The 17,023-nt window shown below is 33.7% G+C and overlaps 1 protein-coding gene and 1 non-coding gene across 4 annotated transcripts in view; both read right to left on the reverse strand.

Annotated features, from left to right (window-relative positions):
- KYNU (kynureninase) overlaps window positions 1-17,023 on the reverse strand; it is a 124,800-nt gene that overhangs the window by 13,459 nt on the left and 94,318 nt on the right. The window lies entirely within an intron of this gene.
- On the reverse strand, window positions 14,707-14,866 carry LOC123644283. The gene has a single exon (XR_006737097.1). It is a non-coding gene; the product is annotated as a U1 spliceosomal RNA (small nuclear RNA).

Consider the following 17,023-nt stretch of genomic DNA (forward strand, 5'->3'; position numbering starts at 1 on the left):
AATTCACATAAAACAGTTATGAATTTCGGTTCAAAACATAATGCCGCAGCAATACCCATAAAGCAGACATTACAGAAACTATAAGGAGAGATAGAAATATCCTGTGGTAGAAGAGTTTTGTTAGCTTCCCTAAATCCCTGACAGAGCACGTGGACAATTAAGAAGATAAATCTAACATAAACGTTTAAAGCTATTCCCTGAAATCAAGATGTTGGCTTTTTTAGAAATGCTGATAAGATGTTGAGTATAACTACAAAAAACCCTTTAATATTTCCAAAGTGTATATATTGCTGTGTTTTCTGTCTATAATCCAATAAAACTAGCAATTAACAAGAAACTTAGAAAACAAAAAGACTCGATTACCTGGCAAATTCAAATAAAATTTATCTCAAATTACTTTTAGGATAGAGAAGAATACAAACTGAATTGGTAGAATTTCTTTAAAAGAATGATAATGAAAACACTATAGATCAATACTTTTGGGATTTGCCAGAAAAATGCACAGAGAGGAATTCATACCTTTAAATTTCAAATCAATTAAAAAAAATTTTAAAAGAAAGCAGATAAATCAATAAGGACTGAAAAAGTTAAAAAGAACAAGAAAAGAAACTAAAATAAGACAGCAGTATGCAATTAACAAAGAAAAAGGCTGAAATTAATAGTAAGAAAATATAGAATAACAGTTACATTGATACATAAGTCAAAAGTCAATTGTGGTGACAAGGTGGGTGTAATCAAGAAAACACGAGACTCTGTAGTTATGAAAAATATAACATGTGGAGGGATAGTCACAAAATAGGGGAACATAAAAGCTTTATAAGAGAGAGATTGCTTAAATTTATTTAAAAATCTAGGTAAACTGGGTAGTTTTCTGAGAGAATGTGATTTATTTAACCTAATCTCAGAAGGGGAGGAAAATCTAAACCTACAGATTTTAATAGAAGAGATAGAGAAAAAGCTCAAATACCTAAAACTCACAAAAGAAGGTGATCTAGTGGGGAAATTCTACCAATACTTTTCAATAGACAATTCTAATCCTATTTAAATTATTTCAGTGCATTGAAAAGAAAAACCAAATCAAAAAAGATGTATGAAAGAGATTACTATTTTTTGTGATAGTAATATAATATTTATACTAAACCAAGTTAGAATTGTACACATAAAAAGCCAATCTTAATTAAGGCTGCAGGGTTCTGAAGCTTCATTTCTCAGTCTTTATTTATTGTCATTTCTAGACAAGTGGTGATTAAATATTGAAACCTAATCTTCCTTTGATATGTAAGAAAAGCAGATGTGTATGTTCAAATAGTGGGGTGGCCAGGGAAAGGGTGGAGGAGATGGTTCACCTCAGTGCATCAGCGTTCTGCCTTTCTATCACTGAAAGGACTGTGGTTGCTCAGGCAACGTTGTCCCAAGGAGCTACTGTTCATACAACCTCAGAGTTAGTGAGGAGATGCTATTCCCATTGGTTGGTACCCTGACATATATTTCCAGAAGCCCAAGATCGGAACAACTTTTCTTTAATATAAAAAACAACGTGTTGGAAAGTATCCATCTAGTCTGTTCTAATTAGCCATCCCTGAAGGCAAGCCCTTAAAGTAAGTGGCATATAAAATAACTACATCACAGCTAGAAAAGTGCTCAGTGAACTCAGATTCTATTTTTTTGTCAAAGTACTTAATACCAGATAACAGTACATGACCAGTGAAGGAAAATATGGATAATAAAGAATTATATTAAAAAAGGTAAAATAAAGAATATTAATATAAAAATCACACATATTAGCAAACAGATTCTAACAGCACATTAAAATAATAACATATTACCAACAGTGGGGTTCATTTCAGAAATGCAAATTTATTAATATGCAATTAATTTTGTGGGTAAAGCTGAAGAGAAAATCATAGGGTTATCTTCACAAACCCTATCAAGATATTTACAGCAGTCTTTGATTGTTCTTAATTTAACAAATAAATCTTAGGAAAACAACAATAGAAAGGCACTTAAAGTAATGAAATATATATACCCTCAGCCCAAAAGTCAAACTCAGATTTACTAGAGAAACATCAAAGTTACTTTCTTTAACAAGATTTTGCAGATATAAAAATTGGAAAGAAAAAGTAAATGATCACTACTGTACTTTCAAATTATATAATTTTGCACCTGTTATGAATGAAAAGATAATTTAGTATGGTAGTCTGGTATGAAATTAATATGAGAAATAAATATCTGAGATTTAAAATAGCAAAAAATAGATCATATTACTAAGAAATTCAAGACCTACATTCCTGAAAAACAACAGAAGACGAATAATATTCAACATCAGGAAAAAAGTCAATTCTCTTCAAATTGTATAAGTTAATATGATCTCAGTAAAAATAGGTTTGTATTTGGAAATAGACAAGCGATTCTAATGTCATATGGAAAAACAAATAATACTAAAAACTCTTTAAAAAAGAAGAGCAATGAAGTGCAATATTTCCATAATGTATTAGTATATTATAAAACTTCAAAATGAAAACAATGTGGCACTGTGTTAACAAATTGTTTAATATACAATTCATTATATTAATAAAGCTAAAGAGAAACTCAGGATCATTTTCATAGACCAATGAATCAAAAGAGAAAGTCTTCTTGAGAAACAATAAGTTAAAAAAAATCATTTTCAACTCCTATCACAAGGGATTAGCTAATCTTACTAGTAATAGAGATCAATAAGGCATAAATAATCCAACAAAAATGACCAAAGAATGTGAATGCTCATTTATAGAAAAGAAAAATATGGCTCTTAAAAGTTATAAAGAAAATATTTCCACTTACTAATGATATATATATATACAAATTAAAACTACATTGAGAAACCATTATTCACCTTTCAGATTGGCAAAAATGCATAAATCTGATTATGCACTCTCTTGGTATGACTCTGGGTAAAGACAAATTCCCATGTATTTATTGTGGGAGTATAATTTGATGTACCCCTGTGAAAAACAAATGAGTAATAGCTATAAAAGTTACAAATAGATATACAATTAATCTAGCAAATTTACTTCTGGGATTTTATTTTCCAGAAGTACTTAAACAAGTATGATGTGAATTATGTATAAATATAGTCAGTGTATCTTTTTACTCATAGTCCAAGATTTAAAGGAACCTATAGATCATCAAGGCAGGAAATCAACAAAGAAGCATTCAAGTTAAACTGTACTCTAGACAAAATGGACCTGACAGACATTTACAGAATATTTCATCCAACTGTTGGAGAATACACATTTTTTCTCATGATCACATGGAACATTCTCCAAGATAAACCATATGTTAAGTCATAAAACAAGTTTCAACAAATTAAAAAAGTCAAAATCAAATGAATTATCTTTTCTGACCACAGTGGAAAAAACCTAAAAATCAATAACAAAAGGGACTTTGGAAACTGTACAAATACATGGAAACTAAGCAATGTGCTCCTGAGCAACCAATAGGTCAATGAGGATATTAAGAACAAAATTTAAAAATGTCTTGAAACAAATGAAAATGAAAACACAACGAACCAGAGGCTATAGAATATAGGTAAAGCAATACCAAGGGGGAGGTTTATAGCAATAAATGTCTACAACAACAACAACAACAAAATAGACTTCAAATAAGTTAATGATGTACCTCAAGGAACTAGAAAAGTGAGAACAAACCAAACCCCAAATAAATAGACAAAAAGAATAAAGATCAGAGCAGAAACAAATGATACTGAGACAAAAAAAATACAAAAGATCTTGAAAAATACAAAAGGTCCTGAAAGTTGGTTTTTTGAAAAGATAAACAAAACTAACAAATCTTTAGGTAGACTAAGAAAAAAACCCCAGAAGACTCAAAATTCAAAACAAAAAAAAAATTACAACTAATACCACAAAAATACAAAGGATCATTATAGACTAATATGAAAAACTACACATAAAAAATTGGGAAACCCAGAAGAAAAGGATAAATTCCTGGACACAAAAAACCTACAATGATTGAACCAAGAAGAAATAGAAAACCTGAACAAACCAATAACGAGTAATGAGATCAAAGTACTAATAAAACTCTCCCATCAATAAAAAAAAAAAGCCCAGAACTTGATGGATTCACTGCTGAATTCTACCAAACATTTAAGGAAGGACTATTATTTAAAAAATTAAAGAGGAGAAATACTTCCAAACTCATTATATGAGGCCAACATGATGCTGATATCCAAAACAGACAAAGACACAGCAACAACAAAAAGATAACTATAGGTCTATATCATTGATGAACTCAGATGCACAAATTTTCAACAAAATACTAGCAAACTGAATTTAACAACACATTAAAAAGGTTACTCACTATGATCAAATGGGGTTCATCCCAGGGGTGCAAGAATAGCTCAACATATATGCAAATCAATAAATGTGACACATCGCATCAACAGAATGAAGGCAAAAACCATGTGATCATTTCAATTAATGCTGAAAATTCATCCAATAAAACTCAAAATCCATTCATGATAAAAACTCTCAAAAAACTGAATATAGAAGGAACATGCCTCAACACAATAAAAGCCATACATGATAGACCCACAGCTAGTATCATACTGAGTAGGGAAAAACTGAAAGCCTGGGAAAAACTGAAAGCCTTTCTTCTAAGATCTGGAAAAAACAAGGATGCTCACTTTCACCACTGTTATTTATCATAGTACTGGACATTCTAGCTATAGCAATAAGACAAGAGAAAGAAATAAAGGATATCCAAATTGGAAAGGAAGAAATCAAATTATCCTTGTTTGCAGACAATGTGATCTTTTATGTACAGAAACCTAAAGATTCCACAAAGAAACTATTGGAACTGATAAAAAAATTCAGTAAAGTTGCAAGACACAAAATGAGCATAGAAAAATCAGTAGCATTTCTATATGCCAACAGTGAACAACCTGAAAAAGAAACCAAGAAAGTAATCCCATGTACAATGGCTACAAATAAAACAAAATACCTAGGAATAAACTTAAGCAAAGAAGTAAAAGATCTCTACAATGAAAACTATAAAATATTGATGAAAGAAATTGAAGAGGACACAAAAATTGAAAGATATTCCATGCTCATGGGTTGGAAGAATCAATATGGTAAAAATGTTCATACTACCCAAAGCAATCTACAGATTCAATGCAATCCTTATCAAAATACCAATGACAATCCTCACAGAAATGAAAAAATTAATCCTAAAATTTATATAGAACCACAAAAGACCCAGAATAGCCAAAGCCATTCTGAGCAAAAAGAATAAAACCGGAAGCATCACATTACTTGACTTCAAGTTAGACAATAGAACTTAGTAAGCAAAAGAGTATGGTACTGGCATAAAAACAGACACATAGACCAATGCAGTGGAATGGAGAATCCAGAAATAAATCCCCACATCTATAGTGAACTTACTTTTGACAAAGGTGCCAAGAATATACATTGGAGAAAAGACAATCTCTTCAATGAATGGTGTGAAAACTGGATGTCCATATGCAGAAGGATGAAACTAAACCCATATCTCTTGCCATATAAAAAAATCAAATCAAAATGGATTAAAGACTTAAATCTAAGACCTGAAACTATGAAACTACTTTAAAAAATGGGGAAATGCTCCAGGACACTGGTTTGAGTAATGATTTCTTGAGTAATACCCCCAAAGCACAGGCAACCAAAACAATATTGAACAAAAGGGATCACATCAAGCTGAAAATCTTAACAGCAAAAGAAACAATAAATGAAGTGAATAGACAATTCACAGAATGGAGAAAATATTTGTAAATTACTCATCTGACAAGGGATTAATAACTAGAATTTACAGAGCTCAAATAACTCAATAGGAAAAAAATCAAACAATTCTATTAAAAATGGGCAAAAGTTCAGAATAGACATTTCTCAAAAGAAGGCATACAAATGGCCAACAGATATAAGAAAAAATGCTCACCATCACAAATCATCAGAGAAATGAAAATAAAAACCACAATGAGATATCATCTCATCCCAGTTAGAATGGCTACTGTAAAAAAGACAAAAAATAACAAATACTGGTGAGAATGGAGCAAGGTGAATGCTGGTATGGTATTGGTGGGAATGTAAAGTAGTACAGCCACTATGGAGAACAATATGGAGATTTCTCAAAAAACTAATAGGACTACCATATGACTTAGTAATCCCACTGCTGGATATATATCAAAAAGAAAGGCAATCAGCATATCAAAAAGATACCTGCACTCCCATGTTTACGGTAGCACTACACACAATAGCCAAGATATCGAATTAAACTAAGTGTCCACCAGTGGATGAATATATAAAGAAAATGTTGTACATATACACAATGGAATATTATTAAGCCATATGAAAGAATGAAATCCTATGATTTTCAGCAAAATGGATGGAGCTGGAGGTCATTATGTTAAGTGAAATGAGTCAGGCACAGAAAAACAAACATTGCATGTTCTTGCTGCTCATATGTGGGAGCTAAAAAAGTGAATCCCATGAAGGTAGAGAATAGAACAGTAGTTATGAAAGTCTGGGAAGGGAAGGGGGAGGGAGCATGAATAAAAGTTGGTTAAGTAGTACAAAAATACAGTTAGAAGATATGAGTTCTAGTATTTTATAATACAGTAGGGATATTACAATTAATAATTTATAGTATATTTCAAAATAGCTAGAAGAGAAGAATTGTAATATTCCCAATACAAATAAAAGATACATGTTTGAGGTGATGGATATCCCAATTACCCTGTTTTGATCATTACACATTGTATAGATGTATCAAAAATGTCACATGTACCCTCATATGTACTACTATATATCAATAAATACATTTTTTTAAAAAAGAAAGGAACCTGCATTTTATTCACTAGGAGGCTGGTTTTATAAATTATGGTAAATCTACACAATTGTTCATTAAAAGTGAATGAAAAAGAGTCCTATGTACTGATAGGGAATGATTGCAAGAGATGTGAAACCAAAAAAGAAAGGTGTAGAATAGAATATATTTTATCTTCTGTGTATAATAAATAATTACTTTTTAATTTGTTTTCTGTTTTCTCCCCCAACTAGATTGTATGCTCCTGCGGTCAGGGGCTTGTCTCTTAGTATGTGTAGAAGAGTGTTCTGAGGGTGGCCGTGAAGGGTGGTTGATGGTTGATAGGTGAAGACTGGGTTAGAAACCTGAGCCAGCCTGGAGATGGTCAGGAAGCTCTTTGGAAGCTAAGTAAAAGGATAAGTGTATTTTTTTTGGAAAAGGGGAAGGTAGGAGTGTTCCAGATAGTTGGAGTGGTATGTGCAAAGGCCCAGAAATGAGAAAGGGCAAGGCTATTTGGTAGACAAGTGACTTTCCCAAGGCAGACTTCTCCATGTTGTCTAATTGACAATTATGTTAACCAATGGAGATGCAGTCAAATGGTTAACATTGTATTGAAGTATGCATTGAGTATTGAAGAGGGATTATCTGAAATGTATTCAACATTTTTAAAAAATGCTTTTCATATAACACTTTAAATCCTTCATTTAAGCTGGAATCAAACTGTAGAGGCACAATTGTCAAAAGTTCTTATATTTGTAGGTACAGTTAGAATACAAGTCAGAACCTTTCTCAAGTCTAATGTAAACAGGAGTTCATGTAACTGTTTTTGAGCTACATCAATGGGATGAACTGGAAGAAAAAAATTCACAACATAATTGTTTGTATAAGATGCGAAGTTAATCATCACAGATGTTTACTTTGAAAATCATTAAGAATTGATTTAAAAGACAGGTTTAATAAAGTACTCAAAATTTTTCTCATAATGATTTATAAAATCCACTTCCACTCAGATAATTTTCAACTTGTATACAAGAAAAAAAGAATTTTATAATCCTATTAGCAATAACCAAATTATTTTCTAATTTACTTATTAACATAGTGAAAGACACATCTCTGTGGAAAACAGAATTTGAAATGGGGGTGAATATGAGATCTTGCCTCATGTGTGAAGTACCTATATCTCATTTCAACTTAAATAATCACTAACTGTAAAATTTTACATGATAGTAATTAATTTGATACTTTATATGTATAGATGTCCACTTTCACTTTTTCAAGCCTCAGGAAAAGCTTTATTTTAAATGCTAACTCACCAAAATATTTCAACAGAATGAACTTTGAGAGGAAAGTATATTCTATAATTGATTCCTTTTTAGACTGGTTAGCTAAATGACATTATTTTGAATGGTCTGTAGAAAAAAAGTAAAGCAAGTAGGATATACTTCAGGTTTGAGGAAATAGACGATTCGTCAGGCAAAACCATGTATTTTGCACCTCTCTAAACTCAACTGAAGACACTGCATTTAATTCAAAGAACTGTTGAAGGTGACATTCTATCTAAGGTGCACTATACAGTACCAGGGAAATCTGAACTTGCAATCCTACATCACTGATTCCTGTTTATCTCAACATAAAAATTTGGTTGAGGGAAAATGTTTTGGATGGTCTCATTTATATGCTCAAAAATCTGTGATTCTATGTTACTGATCCAACATATTGCCAAACTTCATCTCCATAAATGGAACAAAATTAAAAGAACATAATAGAGAGGACAAAAACCTACTTAGAAAGTAAAAAGGACTATAGTTTGTATAAATATAAATAAATATCTGAGCATACATCTAGCATATCTTTATGCCTACAGGGAACATGAGAATGGTTAAGAGCATTAAGAGGTTACTGCTTCTTTGTCAGGTCACCACTCATGAAATATCTGGCATTTGAGAACCGATCAGATGTTCAGTTGTATAAATTTACACAGTGAATACTTATCACATCCCAATTCATTCTACTGGGCTCATTGAGCAGTTTGTATGACACCCCTAATCTGTCCACTCCACCTCCAACATACATACAGACTACATGAGCTGATTTTCCCACATCACTTTTCCCACTCTCATTTTTATCAGTAGTAGTTTAATGTTTGACCTTAAATGAGTTCTGATTTTTCTATTAAGTTTAATAAATCTTTAGGTGCACACCTAATAGTCAGCTTCAGAATTGTATAATGATTTTTCCAGAATAAAGTATTAAATCTGATTAGAAAACTGATGATCTAGTTTGGGTTCTGTTCTTGCTACCTGTGCTATTTTTAATCTTGCATTAATGCCCAATTTCCCCTTATTTGAAAACTATGGATTCAGGGACAACTACTGATATATTAATAATATTATCTGGAAAACGTTTGGAGTGATAGAAACTTTAAAGATTTATTAAGGATTTTTCTCATCATTTACAAATAGTCTACCACAACTTTCTTCCTCTCCACAGAGAATCAATACATTTTATTGCTTCAGGATCATTTTGTTAAGTGGAGAATACCAAGGGATGCATATATTACCAAAAGTCTAATTTTTAGCTGTGAGTTCTAGAATAAGCTTTTGAAACTTATAGCACAGACAATTCCCTTTAAAAGCCAAGGATTTTGATTTATAATAGACATTTTGGATCTCAAACCATCATGTGTTCTCTATAGCCCAGCATAAATTTTATGCCATAAACAGAAAATAGAATAGGAGAAGCAATGAAGCTAACCCATTAATTAAATCAAGTTTGCTGATGCTGAGGAAGGAGAAGCCTCAGAAAGGGACTCTTAAATAAGACTGGATTCAGGTTCCTGATAGTGAGGCAGGCTGCACTTCCTACCCCAGTTAAGTTGTAGAGTTTGAGACTGGGATGGCTGAGAGATCAGTGGCAACTCCAGAAATGAGTGGAAGGATCTTAATGATGGAAATGGCCTGAGTCATGTTCCCTTGTTTCTAGGAGGCAGCCCAAAATGTTTGTAGAGAATTTCTCCACACCCAAGTTGGTACCATAGTCTTAACATTGGGAGAATGCACCTGTGATAGCACCTCCTTTTAAAGCCTAAGTTCATGCTACCCTCAAAAGACCCAAGAGAGTGTTCTGAAATTCCTGTGCCCCCAGATAAGGGTGTAGAAGTGACTGAGAGACCCAAAGTCCCCAGTGGAGCTGATTGGTTGGGACAAAAGGCATGAGGCCATGTCAGTTTCACAGGCATCTTGGAAGATGCACCAGTAATGGGAACAGATGACCAAAAGGGTACAGGTACATCTCAGTGTATTCCCGGAGATGGCTGTGGGCCAGATGCCTCTCCCTTACCTCTGCCTGAGTGTTCTATACACCACTCACTCCTGCAATCTTAGATGCCATCCTTTGGAGGAAAGGAAAGAGAAAGAACTCCGAATTGACAGAGCTTAAACTCTGAATTTACTGAGAAAAATAACAAGTCACTAAGCTTACCTAGAAATTACAACACTGAATTTCCTGCAACAAATAGGTATGGGCTCATGATAGAATTAAATTCAGATAGATAAAAACAAAGAAAATAAAATTATTTGATCATCTACATTTAAGGCTTGATGACATTTACATATATAACTTTTCTTTAAAATTATCAAATTTTGGGAAATTAAAAATAGAGGCACCATAAGATCCAGCAAGTCCTCTTCTGGGCATGTACTCAAAGGAAATGAAATTACCAACTTGTAAGGATATTTGCACTCCCATGTTCATTGCAGCATTACTCAGGATCACCAAGAAAGGAAAACAACCTAAACGTCCCTTGACAGACAACATATGGATAAAGAAACTATAGTATACATGCGCACGCACACATACACACACACACACACACACACACACACACAGAAATATTATTCTGACCTAAAAAAAGAATGAGATCTTGCTGTTTGCCATAACATGGATGAGCCTGAAGGACATTATTCTAAATGAAATAAGCCAGATACAGAACAAAAAATATTGCATGATATCACTTATACATGGATCTAAAAAACAAAAAACCAATCAAACATATAGAGGTAGAGAACACAACAATGGTAATCAAGAATGGGGCTGGGGAAGGAAATGGGGGGATGTAGGTCAGAGGACACAAACTAGTAGACATAAAGGATGAAGATGTCTAGTGAGCTAATATATAAAATGAAGACTATAGGTAATAAAATTGTACTAAATATGGGATTCATGCTAAATGAGTAGATTTTAGCTGCTCTTGTTATTAAAAAAAGGTGGCAGAAACTGAGAGATGATGGATATGTTAATTTTGCTTCACTATATTAAACTTTTCACTATCTACATGTCCCATAACATCATGTTGTATACCTTAAATATACACAATAAAAAATAAAATTAAATTAAACTAAATAATAAAATGTCAGCTTCCCTTTATTATAGGAAATGCCACCCGGGCCTTTCCACCTCACAGTTCCAGAGCCCCATCTCAGACAGAGCAGCTGCTTTCTTGCATTCTCCTTTGTTGCAGGAAACATTTTATATATTCTAAAGGAACTCCAACTTGGAGACACCTTCCAACTTGGAGACAACCGGTATATTTTCTCTATCTGAATCAGGAGTGACTTTAGGTTCATTAGTATTCTGGACTCTACTTACATATTCAGTTATTTGGGTTTCTGAGGATTTCAGTGCAATTTTGCAACATAGCATGACCTGAAGCTACTTCAGCTTGTCACTTAGATTGCAATAACCTTTACCTGGCTTCTCCTCCTTATCTGTTCACAGATTGGCCTTTGAAAACCAAGTACCCTGAAGTTTCTATAACATTTGACACACAGAAATATTAGTTCCATCTTTTATTTTTCCCTTTTGGAGTCATAAAAAAATCTTGAGAAAAAAATTATGGCACACTGCAAATCTACAAGATATATACAACTTTGTATATTTCTGCTTTCCTGAAAAATTTATTGATGTATGACTCAGTCACTCCTCCTCTTATTTTTTCACCAAGTTTTCATTCTTATTATAGACTAACATGTGACTTGCTTACAAAGAGGGCCAGACTATTTTCTTTCTGGTTTCTGTAGTTGACTGGAAATTCTTGTGAGCAGGGCCTTCTCTGTTATTCTCTGCATGCTTAGGCCCTAACCTGGAGCTTGGCACCCAATAGGAGCTCTGTTAATACTTCTTAAATTGAAATGTGAATGCCTTAAACAAACTTTATACAAAACCAAGTAGATTATTCTCTATTTTTACCCTTTAAAGCAGTTTCAGATTGTTTTTTCCATAGCAAAGATTGATCTCACCATCTTTGACGGCAATCTCACCATAGCATTAATGAATTTGCTAGTATCATACTTAAATTACCTATGACACTATTCAAATACCCCATACCTCCACTACAAAGTAGTTCTTTCAGTTCCCCAACATGAAGAGAGCGCACACCTGGACTCTGGATGACCTACTTGTTAGGAAGCCTCACTCTTAGCTTAAGCTGACAAAGTATTTGTATTGGTTTTTATTTAGAGGAAGCACAATTTTTGTTAGCCTTGAAGTGATGTGACTGATGCACTGGATCAGATGGTACCCAACCAGCATGATTATACTAGTGAACCCTTCAGTGATGATTCTTGCAGATTGCAGCTTAACTTCTTCCCATTAAAAACCTAATGAGATATAGTTTTATCACCCTAAGCGCTTCAGTTAATAGTGCCCAGTTTAAATAAAATTTAGCAAACAATGTTGATAGTAAAGATAGCACAGTGTAAGAAAAAGGAGAAATGAACACCGCCTTTAGTTTTTCTTTCCTCCAGCACCTTCAAAACTTTTGGAAAGACTGTCCATGTTGAGACATTATCTGCTGAGAGTGGACAAAGAAGGTCTTATTGACTTGAGACTTGAATCTCAGTCCCATAGCTTTGTATCAGTGAGGACTTGGAAAGATAACTCACTTCTCTCGCCAGTTTTCTCATTTGTGTAATGGAGGAAATGTATAACTCCATGAGGCTATGATTAAATAAAATATGAAGTTTCAAGCACAGTGCCTGTGTAAAGGTAAGCTCATCCTAAATATTAGATTCTCCCTTCTTAAATACATCTAGCATTAATCTTAAAACTTACAGTTGAAAATTAATGCATGGGGAAGAACATGTGAAAGAACTTCATCTAATGATTTTGTTGGTTTTTAATGAATTTGTCAAAATGACGAGTGCATTAAGTAATTTGTCTTTTAGAAAATTAAAGTAAAATGAAAATGAAGTTTGTTCATGGAAAATCATAATAGAATAATGGGGAAAAGTCTCTGATTGGAAGTCAAAAGACCTAGTCTCTAGTTCTACCTCTGCCGAAAACATAATATATCAAACACAAAATCCACCTTTTTTCCTTTACATTTATTCATCAGTTCAACTCTCCCTGTTAGGCAATCTTAAATACCCACATTGGACACCATTAGGTTATTTTCCTCTTTCTTCCTGAGTCTTACAGGTCATTCATTTTGTTGTTTCTTGCTTTATAATGGCTTTGGCATCTCCTAATGGCTTTGTCATCTACTCTTTCCTTTATATTCCCACTGCTAGACTCTAACCTAACCCTTATCATCTTGTTGATGGAAAAAAATAAAATCATCAAATTTCTGATGACAACTGAAATCAGTGATGAAATTTAAAAGTATGGTAATCAAAGTTCTGAAAAGAAGTATTTTGTATTAAATAAATATCAGAATCAGGATCAGAACCTACCATATGTAGGGTTTTTTTTTTTTTTTGCCACTAGTACCAACTTTATTTTGGATTTCTTTATTCTTTTTGTTTTTGTCTGTTTCAGAGTATTACAGGGGTACAAACACTTTGGTTCCATAAATTGCCTTTGCACCACCTGAGTTAGAGCTATTAATACAAGTGTGCCCAGCCCTCAGACAGTGTGTACCACATCTGTTAGGTGAGAATTTACCCATTCCTTCTTCCCACCTCCCACCTGCCTGACACCCTATGAATGTTACTTCCCAAATGTGCATATAAGGGTTGATGGATTAGTACCAATTTAACGGTGAGTACATATGGTGTTTGTTTTTCCATTCTTGTGATAGTTCACTTAGAAGAATGGGCTCCAGCTCCATTCAGGATAATTCAACAGGTAGTTCACCAATTTTTATGGCTGAATAGTATTCCATGGTATACATATACCACATTTTATTAATCCACTCATATTGATGGGAACTTGGGTTGTTCCCATCTTTGCAATTATGAATTGCTCTGCTATAAACATTCAAATGCAGATGTCTTTTTTAAAGAATGTCTTTTTTTTTCTTTGGGTAGATACCCAGTAGTGGAATTGCTGGATCAAATGGTGGTTCTACTTTTAGTTCTTTGAGGTATCTCCATACTGTTTTCGATAGCAGTTGTACTAGTTGGCAGTCCCACCAGCATTGTATGAGTATTCCCATCGCTTGTCATCCACACCAACATTTGTTGCTTTGGGACTTTTTGATAAAGGCCAATCTCACTGGGGTTAGGTGATATCTCATTGTGGTTTAGATTTTCATTTCCCTGATGATTAGAGATGTTGAGCATTTTTTCATATGTTTGTTGGCCATTAATCTCTTTTGAAAAGTTTCTATTCATGTCCTTTGCCCACTTTTTAATGGGATTGTTTGCTTTTTTCTTGCAGATTTTCCTGAATTCTATCATAGATTCTAGTTATCAGCCCTTTATTGGATGTATACCATGAAAATATTTTCTCTCATTCTATAGGATGTCTGTTTGCTCTAATGATAGTTTCCTTGGCTGTGTAGAAGCTCTTTAATTTGATGAGGTCCCATTTATTTATTTTTGTTGTTGCTGTCATTGCTTTTGGGGTCTTCTTCATAAATTCTTTGCTTAGGCCAATGTTTATAAGAGTTTTTCCAAATTGTCTTCTAGGATTCCTGTGGTTTCACATTTAGGGAAATCTCAGGGGGCAGCACATCCAGAGTGCAATGGATATGCTTCACCCTGGGAAAACCACCTTCGTGATCATGGTATCTCCCGTGCCAGGGAAATATATCATACATAAATTTGAACACATGACTGAGCCATAGCAATGAGTTAAATTGTGTGGAAAAACAAAATCATCTCACAAAGTGATTGCTTACTTGAGGTGCTGATATTTATCATGGTGTATATTTATTCAAAAACCATTCTTTCGGCAAGCATGGCTGGGTACTGAGGTTAAATTATTATGACCCCTTCTATTGAGGCAAATAAGATTCATGTTTACATGAAAAGGAGGATTTAAAGAAGTGGTTCTAGCCTAAATGAATTAGATCCATTCACCAGAGTTTAGAACAGGGCCATTGACTATTATTTTATTTTATTTTTTATCTCTCTTTTTTTAAAGAATATTACCATTTGTTAAGAAGAATTGTTTCTTGGTAGCTATTTGTCAAAATAGAATAGATGTACCCTTATGTACCTAATACTTTTTGTGGAAACTGATTCAAAATTTACCTCTTGCCATTCTCTTTTGTAAAAATCTGAGGCAAACACAGTGGCTGAGATAGAGTGATTAAAAACATAGCAATGTGTTTTTTCCATTTCTTTTCAACAGAGTCAAAACAAAAATCAAGAGCAGTGTTTCAATCTTTTTTCTTATTTAGCAAACTTTTCTTTCATTTTTATGTATTCACTAAAGGACTGGGTATTTATCATTTCTGTTTGTGGAGTTCATATTAAAAATTCAAGAGTATGAATTATGATGATTGCTGGCTATATCTGACAGACACATCAAAAGTCTAGTGCTCAGACAGAGTGTCACAGGAAAAAACAATAACTTGTACTTGAAAATACTGATGACATGTTCATAACCCAAATATGAAGGAAACAAGGGACTATACAAGGGGTAAAATGTGTTCTTCTTAGAAAAAAAGACAACTCATAAATGATTCCATAACTGAGGTCAAGGCACCATTTAAAAAAAAATCTTTATTTATTGACGCTATAAAAGTACTTTATCTGAAAAGGTATAAATAAAATATGATTGTTTAAAAAGGAAGAATTTCCAAGGTGTCTAACTCATATTTGATGATGATATTCCTCTTTTGTATTTATTCACTAAAGAAATTATATTTTCTCTCCAATAGCTTAATACGAAGGACACAAGGAGACCACCTGACCCTGCACCAGTTCCACTGAATATTCTAATAGTTTGCCATCCACCACCTTCTCTCAACCCTACAACAGGTAGATCCTTGACCTGTGGATGGAAGTTATATTATCCCATAGAACATTTAAGAATAGTCTAGTTAATATTTGTTCTCCTGCCAATAAGAAATCCTGTTGAAAAGACATAGTTGAGCCAAACTTTTTCACAGCTAACTGCTGAGGTAAAAAGGATGGAAACTAAATTATGTTTGCTAGGAAATGGGCACAGTGATTTCACATATTCTCACTTAATCTTTGCAACAACACTTTGAGGTAGATATTATTTCTACCATTTTAGACTTGAGAAAAGTAAGGCTCGATGAGGTTGAGTGACTCATCTGAAGGGACACCAAGATTTAAGCCAATGTCCTCCTCCATATATAAGCAGGAATACTGACTCCAAGCATGAAGCTGTGGTTAAGATGGCGCCATCAGAAAGAAGTTGAAGGAGAGAGGTGAATATCTTAGCAAGCCAATAAGCAAGTGGAAGCTGAGATGCCCAGAACCTGGGAGCTGAGTAGAAGAGCAGAAGCTAAAGGTAGACCTTGGTAAAGTAAAATAGTTTAATACATGCAAAGTTGATACTGGTAACTAGGGGCTCTATTTCTAGTGTTTATGCTCCTAATTATATTATACTTCTTTTCTGAAGTATATTAAGAGTTTTTCTATATTTCAATCATTAACTTTTCAGTAATATTCATTAATGAGACTGTTTGCTAGCAGCTAGAGATAGAGATCACATGGTAAGGTAAAGCAGAAACTGTCCCTCGTCACAAAGTTTAAACTCTACTGGGGATGAGTGTGGCTGAGGGTAGGGGGTAATTAAACAAGTATTAATTCAACAGAAGGGTGGTGGGCAGACTCTTAAGGTGCCCCCATCGCTGCCTCTTGGTGTTTATGCCTTTGTCTAACCCCCTCCCCTCTTGACTAGGATGGGATCTGTGACTCCACATTGAGAATCAAGAATCCAGGAGACAAAGTGAGGCAGAAAGAAGAGGAGAAAAATGGACTCAAAGCTA

This window comes from Lemur catta, chromosome 8 (genome assembly GCF_020740605.2).
Source record: "Lemur catta isolate mLemCat1 chromosome 8, mLemCat1.pri, whole genome shotgun sequence".
NCBI classification, from domain to species: Eukaryota; Metazoa; Chordata; class Mammalia; order Primates; family Lemuridae; genus Lemur; species Lemur catta.